General features: G+C 40.6%; 1 long non-coding RNA gene across 1 annotated transcript; it reads left to right on the forward strand.

Moving 5' to 3' along the window:
- Nucleotides 7702-8147, forward strand: LOC110435555. Its single transcript, XR_002453292.1, has 3 exons — nt 7702-7805; nt 7902-7985; nt 8062-8147. It is a non-coding gene; the product is annotated as an uncharacterized LOC110435555 (long non-coding RNA).

The following is an 11144-nucleotide window of genomic DNA, read 5'->3' on the forward strand; positions in this document are numbered from 1 at the left end:
TAGATTCATCCTCAAAGGCGGTGGAGCATGATATGCAAGGCTGAGGGGGTAGGGCGGCCGCCCCAAACTCTAGGGTGGCTCCCCTCTGCCTCCGGTTCGGTCTAGTAGCTTCTAGAGCCTTCATGAGTACTCTTGTGTGTGGGTCTTTTCTCTCTATGTAAACATGACATGTGGACCTTCTTTGGCTCTTTCGTTGATAACTCCCTATAAAAACATAAACTCACCAAAACTCGTGGAAATCTGTTAGTTAGACCCCCTAAGTCTATGGTGGTGATTCAATTAAGCCCTTTTTAGTTCTTATTGACGTATAGAAATTGATACTTAACGACCGTCAACAATATGTTCGAAGAAATAATGTTTCCAAGATTCAGATTTCCAAAGATAGTGATAAGTGATGGAGGTTCACACTTCATCGACAATCGGTTCGAGCAATACTTGTTGAAGCATGGGATACGTCACAACGTCGCTACTCCTTACTATCCTCAGACAAGTAGTCAAGCAGAGACATCAAACAAAAAAATTCAGAATATTCTATAGAAGATAGTAAATGAGATGGGGATAAAATGGAAAGACAAGCTTCACGATGCACTCTAGGCATACCAGACAGCGTATAAGACACCCATCAGGGTGTCATCATATCAGTTAGTGTATGGGAAGACTTGTCGCTTACCAGTTGAGTTAGAATTCAAAGCTCACTGGGCCATCAAAACATGGAACATGGACCTAAAAGCAGCTGGGGACAAAAGGAAGATGCAACTCCTAGAGTTATTAGAATGGAGAGAAAAAGCATATCACAATGCCAAGATTTACAAAGACAGAGTAAAAATATGGCATGACAAGAGAATCAAGAAGAAGGAGTTCACCCCATGTGATAAGGTATTACTTTTTAATTCTAGGGTAAAGCTCTTTGGGCATGGAAAACTTCGAAGTAAATGGGAAGGACATACGACATGGTGAGCTCATCATCGCATGGAGCCATCACACTTCGCAACAAAAAAAGGTACGTTATTCAAGGTAAACGGTCAATGCCTTAAATTATTTTTAGAGCCCAACAATGAATTAGAGGAAGTAGGCATAATTACTTGCTTTCTTAATTAGGATAATTGGGCCCAACCTTTTAATTTTTGATTTTTCAGGGGATATTAACTTTTTATAAATAAGAAAGTAATTAAACAATTATATGAAAAACTTGAGCCAGAGAGGGTTCAAAGGTCGGGCGGCCGCCTAAACCCTAAGGGTGCCCGCCTAGGCACAGAGGTGGTTCGCCACCGCCTTTCTCCTTTATGATCCTTTGACCTCCTTTATTTTGTAAAAAGCATATTCTTCGGACATTCGCCCATTCTTTGTCACGCTATACCCTAAAGATGCTTTTTCAACCCCTATGTAAACAACCTAGGTCTATGGTCAAATCTCATCTCATCATAGCTCTCCTCCCTTTCTGATTAGAAGCTTGCCATGCCTCTCCATGTAGCCATGCTCAAAGAGAACCTAGATAGGAGGATGATTCCCTATGGGATCAACCTCAACACGATCCCCATGGAAGAGCCCGAGTGCAAGGCCATCATTCCAATCAATGAACCTACTCCTCTTGCCACCATTCCACCAAAGCCATGCAGTTATGGAAGCTCTTACTATGTCCAACCTGTCTCACTGCACCATCTAAGCCTCTCCTCTTGCAAGGAGCTTCGTTGAAGGGCCCCATCATTTCTTTTCCTGCAGGGACCAAGATCATGCCACCGAAGCATAATGAGGTGCTCTTGGGAGTGAAGAGCAACAAGAGCAGAGAGATCATCTGCACCAAGTATAGCACTAGAGAACGTACTTACTTCGAGGGAGTCCATGCTCATGTGAGCAAGGTCAAGTTCATCCCTCGGAAGGAAGCTCCCAAGTGCGCCATGATTGCATCTGAGACTCCACGCAAATGCTGCAAGACTATGGCAAATCTATAGAAGGAGCTGGCAGAACAAAGCACAATCATTGCCTCATTAGAAGCTTGCTAACATGTTCAGAGTAGATGCATTAGCCACACTGATAAAAGGGTGTTAAAACTAGAACATAGCTCCACCGTCGTGAATGATATGGTGAAAGCCTTAGAGCACCCTAAAAATTAGGGGCATTCTATCCTAGCATCTATAGGGCAAGTGAGTGAGTTAGATTAAAGTTTGCTTAGTTTAAAGTTTAGTTTATATTTATATCCCTATATGAAGATGCAATAAAAGTATTTATCATTAGATATGTTTTATCTCTTATGTCTCCACCATGTTGTGAATGAAGAATATCAGGAAACAAGTGTGGGGGAGACACTCGATGACTGAAACGAATGAATTTTCGTGCAACAGTTAAAATATTTGAATGGATATGACATGAAGACCAAGCTTGGTGAAGTGGACCCTGAGGGGCCACTTGCTAGGGGCGGCCGCCCAATACCTTGGCCGCCCACCCAGGGGATGAGCCCAGCTAGTTCCTGCTTCGACCACGGCCAGGTATGATCCCCTTATGTTACAAATCTTTAGCTTGATCGTGTTGTTTCGATTCGGAATGAAATATCTTGAATTAAATCACCTCATATACATATATATGTTGAGAAGGTATTTTATTTTAATCATGACCACAAGATAGACTCACACCATGATAATTCCAGGGAATTCCTATTGGTGTTGGGAACTTTAACTATAGGGACCCCATATCACTTAAGTTGTTGTGGAAAGATAGTATGAATTATGAGAACTTGATTTCTGGCGTCTAATCATTTGGAGAATTTCTTTTCAAAAGAATCTAAAAATTGTTAGCTACACTTCTCCTATGTAGAAAAATTAATATCCTACTAGAGCCATACATGATACACATACTGAAAACTTGCTCACAAGCTACTTGTTTTGTATTGATTTTTGTCAAACATTGTTGACCTATGTTGAGAGGATTATTATGGTCCCAAGACCAAGACCACATACACCCACATATATCTGCCATTCCTACACTAGGAATGCGCACAAACATGCCTTTTCATCCACAAAATGTTTTACTCCAACACTAGGAAAAAACACAAAAAGAATCTTGTTAGGAATAATTGATCTAAGTTCTTTAAAAGTCTTTCTAAAAAAATTTCCTAGTTATAGAAGGGAGGAATGTGGCTATGCGAAATAAAAGTATTGGAATAGAAGAAAGAAAAAGAAGAATAAAAGAAAAGAAAGAAAATATAGCCCATACCCTCCTTTGCAAAGACCATTAGTGTTTTAAAGGAAGAAAGACATTCATCAAAGAGCAAAGTATAATTAGGATTAGCCACTATAAATTCCACACACATGCACTTCTTGATCTAGGAGTATGCTATTCCTCTCTATGGATCTGAGTTTTGACTTAGCGACACATACAAGGTAAGTATGTTGTTTCCTTAAATTACCTTCAACTCCATATAAGGCTCTATAGAATAGGATACATATAAGGCATACATCATACATGCCTTGGTGAGTTCCACAAAATACCACTACAATGAGTGATTCGAGTGCGCTACATGATGGAGAAGGGTAAACTAAGTTTTTCTTTGCAAAAATATGATAAAACTCCAAGTGACAGAACTGAAGGAAAAGGGAGCTCTACTTCATACTTTTCCATGCTCAACTTCCCAAAGTTTTGTGGTAGATACTTTAAATCTCACAGTGCAAGTATGATTAGGAATAAATCTACTAGTGATGTCTTGGTTTGAGGTTATGCTTAAAGTAATCCATCCTTTAACCCAAGGGCAAGGAAAAGACAAGTGTGGGGGAGTTGTGAATGATAGATAATTCCTAATTTTAATGGTCAACTAAACATGAAAATGGATCTATATGCAAACAGCTAGTAAATATAGGGTTATCACTAACAGAATTCCATGAGTTTTGGTGAATATATGTTTCTGCAGGGTGTCAGCTGAAAACAACCAAAGATGGTCCACATGTCTGGTTTACATAAAGAGAATACCACGAACAACAACTCAGGAACAATTTAGAAGACTTGAGGAGGCAACCCTGCAAAGCTAGATGCACCTGGCAGCTAGCCAGGGGCGCCCACCCATAGGGCAGGGGCAGCCGCACCTCTCCTTTAGCCAATGAGGATCAATCTCGTGGATCCTACCTCCACCAACTTTGAGGAGTAATCCTGACCACCTATTTAGGTCGGTTTGACCCGAGGACTATGGTGCATTCAAGAGGGCTATATAAGCAGGCCCTCTGTCCCCCTAGATCAGTGCCAATTCAGAAACCCTAATTCATATTTTCTAGAGAGAATTAGCCAGAGAGGGGTCCCTCGAATGGATCTGTCTCTTTAGGGTTTTAAAAACAAGAGAGATTGAGAGAGTATAGGGTGAAGATAGAAGTGGAGGAAGCCCGGCTTGCCGGTGTCTCCTCTCCAGTTGTATCTGTGGGATCAAGGTCTCCTAACCTAAGGCTTGGTTCTAGGATCATTTGGCAATTCAACTTCTAATACTAGTAAGTTTATTGTTCTTATTGTTTTGTGTTTACGGGTTTACTTTATTCGCTTCGCGTAGGGAATAGAGTAATCTTTCGTAGCATAATCGTGATGCTTGGGCTAAGAATACTCATAGATCCTCCCTATCTAGCTGGATTTCTGGTAACATTGGGGGGAAGTGACAGTCTCCTTGGTGTCTCCGTAATCCACGTCTCGTGAGGAGGTAAGGTAGGAATTAGTGTGCTAGGGTTAAGCATCCTCCGAGGTGTCTCTTTTCCTTAGGTGCCCCCTAAGATCAATAACCACACAACCTACCACATTTTTCTCCATGTGGATAAATAAATATGATACTCTGGAATTATGTCTTGGGTGAAGTGCTCACCGATATCCATGCACTTGCGGATTATTTCTCTGTGTGTGTATCTAGTGTCAACATTCATCATAGCAGATTGTTGCAAAGGCCTCTTGGTGTGTTGAGGGTCGCTATGTTGTTCACAATCTGGTGTGTCACAAACCAGCAGTCTCTTCGCACTTCCATGTGGTTGAACTGTGGATAAGGACGATTGGGGTGTTATATGTCAGCATGTACTCATCCAAAACTAAAGAATGGATGTGTAAAGACTCTAAATGGGGCACGAATAAGCAAGTTTTTAGGGTCTATGTTTATTAATGGTTTTATGCACATGCTGGATTTGTACTAGTAGTTTTTGTTGATATGGAGAGAAAGACATGAAGGAAAATTTCTAGGCCACTAGGTCTTTCATTGTCCATCCATGGAGATCAGGGTCAATTGTGTGCATGTATTGATGATTTTTTTCACTAATTCTGACCTTTATATCTAGATCTTTGAAGATTATCATACTAGTAAATGGACATTGAAGGATACGGTGGACACGCTATAGCTATTTGCACTAAATAATATTCCATTCAATTTCGAAGCTGCCAATGCGGACTACAAAGTGATTTCAGTTCACTTAGAATGGAATTTGATTTTCCATATTGGGGAGGGAAAAAGACTGGTGGCATATGACATGAGCTGCAGAAACTTTCATGTCATCCCACTCTAGTGGCTCCGGTATCCTAGAACTAACCCGACTCTTTTTTTTAATGGACCTCACTATGTGCCTTATGTTCCCTTGTTCATGAGTTCATTAGCAGAGCAGTAAAGGTGCATATGCTATATTTTGTCGTTAGGACATACCTTTATTCAGGTAGGGAGTTTTTTGAGTCTAATATGTATTCTATTTTTTGTTTACTAACTAAACCAATAGTTTGTTGAATATTATTAATTCTGTTGGTTTGCATTTTGTAGGTTTTAGAGTCTTAATGCTTTTGAACAATTTTTCTGCAATGTGAGGAAGAAGAGGGGTTCCATCATGCGTTTGCTGCTAAGCTGATCGAGGAGTGCCAATCTGAAGGAGCGTAGCACACATCTACCTTGTCAGAATTAGTTATTTAAGTTTGTAGGAAGCAAAACCTTTGTTATTATGCTATCTATGTCTCGCTTGTGTTAATTCATCAGCTGGCATGATGCTATGTTAGTGTCGAGCATTGTTATCATTATAAGTTCTCTTCATTGTGGACATAATGATGATGTGTAATCATTATATCTATATGGTGTGTGTTCAGTAAGTTATTAAGGTCCAACTGAAATAGTGAGTTATTTTGTGAAAGATAGATGCAATTTGTCACCGTTGGATGTGGGTTGCTTTCTCATCACCAGCTCTATTCGTGTGATGAAGCAGAGATCAATAGTGTATCGCCGCCAGATCATTTAGTAAACTGACGCTGACTAAAGGATCACCATGGGCAGATGATACTGCAATGTGATGGTGACTATGCCCTATGACCACATGGTTATACGGTGAAGGGACTGTGATGTTCACCTTGCATAGGCAGGTCATGCTCCAATGCGATGGTAACAAGGACCTGACCTTAGACGAATCATAAGCGTACGCGATGGTGTTAGCGTACACCAACACAGGCGTGTCGTGCACAATTGCGGCCGAAACAACAACCATATCACAGATGGATCATAAGCCAACATGTCGGTGTAGTGTATACAAACATCACTGGGTCGTGGTCCAACGCGACAGTAAGGACCTTATCACAAACAGATCATAAGCCAAACAGCGGTGTTCGTATATACAAACAGCCGGGTCATGCTCTAGTGCGGCGGAAGTAGGACCTTATCATGGATGGATCATAAGGCAAAACGGAATGATGTGATTGTATACTCTAGTCGGTCCGTGGTTGCGTCGCTGATGGCTATGACTTTCACTGGCGCTAAATCATCATCGAGGCCCAAAAGCGACCACAATGTGGGTTGCGAAACGACCACGAAGGGTACGAGTGTTGTAGTGCTTCAACGAGGATTAGGGGGAGTGTGAGCCTCTCGAATCTCGATACATCAGCAACATACTAGAGTTATCAACGGGAGTTTGTGTCTCTATCTCAATTAAGCTTCCGCACTTTAATTTGTGTACCTGGGTTGTGTGCTCAATATATTCTAGTTTAGCTTGCTAGATTAGTTGATAGGATTAGAACCTAGGTTGCATAATTTTTTCAGTAGAGATAGCAATACACTTAGCAAAAACCTTAGATGCACATATAGATAGATTACCTTTATTGCATAAGTTTTGATATGTGAAAATTAGAGACCACGTTTAGAGTAGAAGTTCTTAAAAAGCTAATTCAAAACCCCACCTCCACCTCCTCTTAGGCGTCAAGGTCCCTACAAGTGCTACTATACATTGAATAATTATGAATTGCTCCAAAAATATAAATGTGATTAATAGTGATCTATTTTTTAGAAGCAGACAAATCTTCTTATAGTAATGCATTAGTCAAGTCAACATTTACGCCCTCCATCCTTAAATATCATGTGAAGTCAATAAGCAAATGACACTCATATTTGGGTTGGTGATAGACATTAACAATTGGAAGAAAATTGGGTGGACTCTGGGCTCACCATGTGCAGGATGAGCCTCCTCTCCAGATGGACGACGCGTGTCTGCGCTCTGCATCAGATGACTCCCGCATAATCGGCTCCTTCGGCAGCTCGCGTCCACTTTGCTTCGTCTCCGAGTCTGCCGCAGCCAAATCAATCATGGCTCGGCTCTACTTTGCATCGGCTAATAAGAAGCCAAATCGTCATATTACTTTCATCTCTTAGTCTTCCGCCGTCATTAGCCCTAACGTCAATTTCATGCACACGCTACTGCATCTGCATGTATGGATGAACCATCGGCCTCCATGGAAGATGACGCATGGCATCTTCTTTTCTCATGGATGATCCACGAGCACTATAATTTGATGCTGTTGTTGATGCTCGTTGTGAAGATGAACTACAAATAACACAGGTGAGTTATCTGTTTAGATCGTTATGCAATTCTTTTAGAAAATGTGTTTTCTTCTATGATGTTTGGTTTCCGACATATAGTGCGCATATTTAACAGAATAGCATGGTTACCAAGGGAGTAGAGACCATCGGCACCATTTCACAGACATCTGGATCAATGGAGAATGGAGTACTTGATGAGGTTAAAAAATAACAAACTTATATAATACATTTGTTTTAGTTTCAGTATACCTTTAACTGGAATTTTAAATGTATAGGAGGTGATTCTTAAAGCTGGGCAAAATTTGATCGCTCCTACCGTTGGAATGACATTTGAATCTAAGGAACAAGCTTATGAGATGTACAACAACTATGCCGGCAAGGTTGGGTTTAGTATATTAGAAAGAGCAAGACAAAGCACCGCCAAGATGGTAGTCTATGTCAGAAATTTATAGTTTGCAGTAACCAAGAATTTTGAGAAAATGAGAAATCACAAATGGATGTTACAAGAACAGGTTGTGATGCTCGTGTCCAGTTTAGTATCAGTAAAGAGAGGATTTGGAGGGTGCAAAAGGTTGTCAAACAACACAATCATTATCTTGCTAGTCCAAATAAGGCACACAAGCTCTGGTCCCAACGACAGGTTATAGAGGCAGACAGGAAATTAATCGGGCAGATACGAGACGTCGGAATGAAGCCAGCCCAAGTTTATGAGTTCATGAAGGAGTTTTATGGAGGGGAAGAAAACATACCATTTTCTAAGATGGACTATGATAATGAGATTGGTCGCGAGCGCAGGGCAGTACTTAGAAGCCAATGATGCACAAACAATATCTGAATATTTGAGAAATAAACAGTTACAAGATCCTACATTTTTTATGCATTTCAGGTAGACAAGGAAGATGGTCGTATAGCGAATTTCTTTTGGGCAGATGGTCAGTCTATCATGGATTACAAATGCTTTGGTGATGCTGTGATATTTGACACCACAATTTAAACTAATAAGTTTGAAATGCCTTTTGCTCCGATCCTTGGCTGCAACCATCACAAGCAAACAATACTTTTTGGATGTGCACTTCTATTTAATGAAACTATTGAATCATTTGTTTGGCTTTTTGAAACCTTTCTAATGGCAATGTCAGGAAAGCACCCCAGCACAATTTTTACAGACCAAGATGCGGCTATGGCAGGAGCAATTGCTTATGTATTCCCAAATACAAGCCACGGTCTTTGTTTATTGCACATTTGCTTAAATGCGGCAAAACATCTTAGTCATGTAATTCATGAGTCCGATAAGAAAGGTGACAAGCTCTTAACAGATTTCAAAAAATATGTGTATGAAGATAGGTCAGAGACTTACTTCATAGAGAAATAGCGTGGATTGATGGATAAATACAACCTTGAGAACAACTCATGGATGGCAAATCTCTTTGCTTTGAGGACAAAGTGGGCTGCGTTGTACCGTGACTCTTTTATAGCAGACATGAACTCGATCCAAAGGAGTGAAGATATGAATAATGTCTTCAAGAAAAGATTTCGTAGGAAACTTGGTCTTTCGGAACTCCTTCTAGAATGTGAGAAGGTTGTAGTTAGTCTTCGTGCAATTGAATTAGAAGCTGATTTTCAGTCACGGCGAAAGAACCCGGTTCCATACATTTCAAACCTACCAATGTTGAATACTGCAGCTGAATCATATACAAGGCGAATGTATTTAGAGTTTGAGGAAGAATTTAAGGGTGATGCAAAGTAAAGCCGAGCCGTGATTGTTTGGCTACGGCAGACTCGGAGACGAAGCAAAGTGAAGACGCGAGCTGCCGAGGGAGCCAATGATGCGGGAGTCGTCTGATGCAGAGCACGGACATGCGTCGTCCATCCAGAGAGGGGGCTCATCCTGCACACGGTGAGCCCAGAGTCCACCCAATTTTTCTTCCTTAACAATTGGTACTCATATGCTGCCCTTTTTAAGTGACGTGGGGGTTAATTATCTAGTATCTCTTACAATCTGGAATAAATTTGAAATGATTGGGTTTCGCTGCCTTATATATATTTCATGATGAAGAGCGTAGCAAAAGAAAAACTTCCTTTGTATCCTTCTATATAGTAGTCTAGACCAATATTTTTGGCACAAATGAAAGCAGATGAGAATCATGCAGCAAGATAAGGTCGTCGATATGAGTTGGGAAATACGTATTCTCATTAAATACATAGGTAGTAAGTCCAACTCGTACCAATTCTAGCTTGATCACTTTTTTGAAGGACGATTTGGCATACACTTTAGTACACGAAACACTTTACCACACCACAAATAGTAGGTGAATCGATGAAAGGTTAATTTAACAGAAAAAAGAAGGCAATGCCTTAACAGTAAGAACTACTAGTCTATTACCACATTAAAAAATAACTAACGTCATTGTCAGCGTTGCCCTACCCACGGCAAAAAAAAAACACCGTAAAGAAACCTATCCAGTCCGAAAAAAGGTACGGCAAAAAACCCTGGCAAAAAAAACAAATACAGAAAAATACGGGCAAAAAGGTTCGGCCGGCAAAAAAAGACAAAATGTGGAAAAAAGTACAGCCCCCGTTTTAGAAACATACTCTTCCACGTCTCTGTTTCCAAAAAAAATATATTTCCAAAGAAAATACAGAAAAGAAATGTATGGCCCCCCTTTTAGAAACAAACTCTTCCACATTCCCGTTTTTTGAAAGAAAATACAGCAAAAAATGTTATGTGGAAAACAACATATAGGACAAAACAAAACCATTTCAGAGACAAATTCATCAAGATTAAAAATCTTATACAGCAAACAACAAACTGTTTCCAAAACAAAATGTTCCACATCCAAAATCATATAAACGATTGATTTAAGGCACATGAAACCGATCATCGATTTTGGCCCTGAAAAACCTTGATCTCTCGATCGACTACAGCGTCGAGTCTAATCAATAACCATGTTATATGTACTTAATAAATCCACGGGCGTTATCCGGATGTTCCAGAGGATGTAGTCGATGAACGGCCACGTTACTAGAGTCCTCGTTATCCGGCACACATTGGCCTGCATAAGGTCGCATGCCTCTATAGTGGTGGTCGAATAAAGCGAAGATGAGGATGAGTTGACCTGAGACGTCTTCGAAGACGAGGTGGTAGGCGGACATGTTGTTGACGACGGTGAAAAGGATGAAGAGGCGGTGCACCGTATGTACTCGTAACTATCAGCGAAGTTGACGTCATAGAACAAAATGGTGGTGAGGGCAATAAGCATGACACTAGGATAGGTATGGCAATGGTGACAGAGATCATCCATCATAACGGAGTGTCCTTCGGGAGCTTCATGGTTGTGAGGTGCATTTGCAAACGCAA

The sequence above is a fragment of the Sorghum bicolor genome, chromosome 5 (assembly GCF_000003195.3).
Source record: "Sorghum bicolor cultivar BTx623 chromosome 5, Sorghum_bicolor_NCBIv3, whole genome shotgun sequence".
Classification (NCBI taxonomy): domain Eukaryota; kingdom Viridiplantae; phylum Streptophyta; class Magnoliopsida; order Poales; family Poaceae; genus Sorghum; species Sorghum bicolor.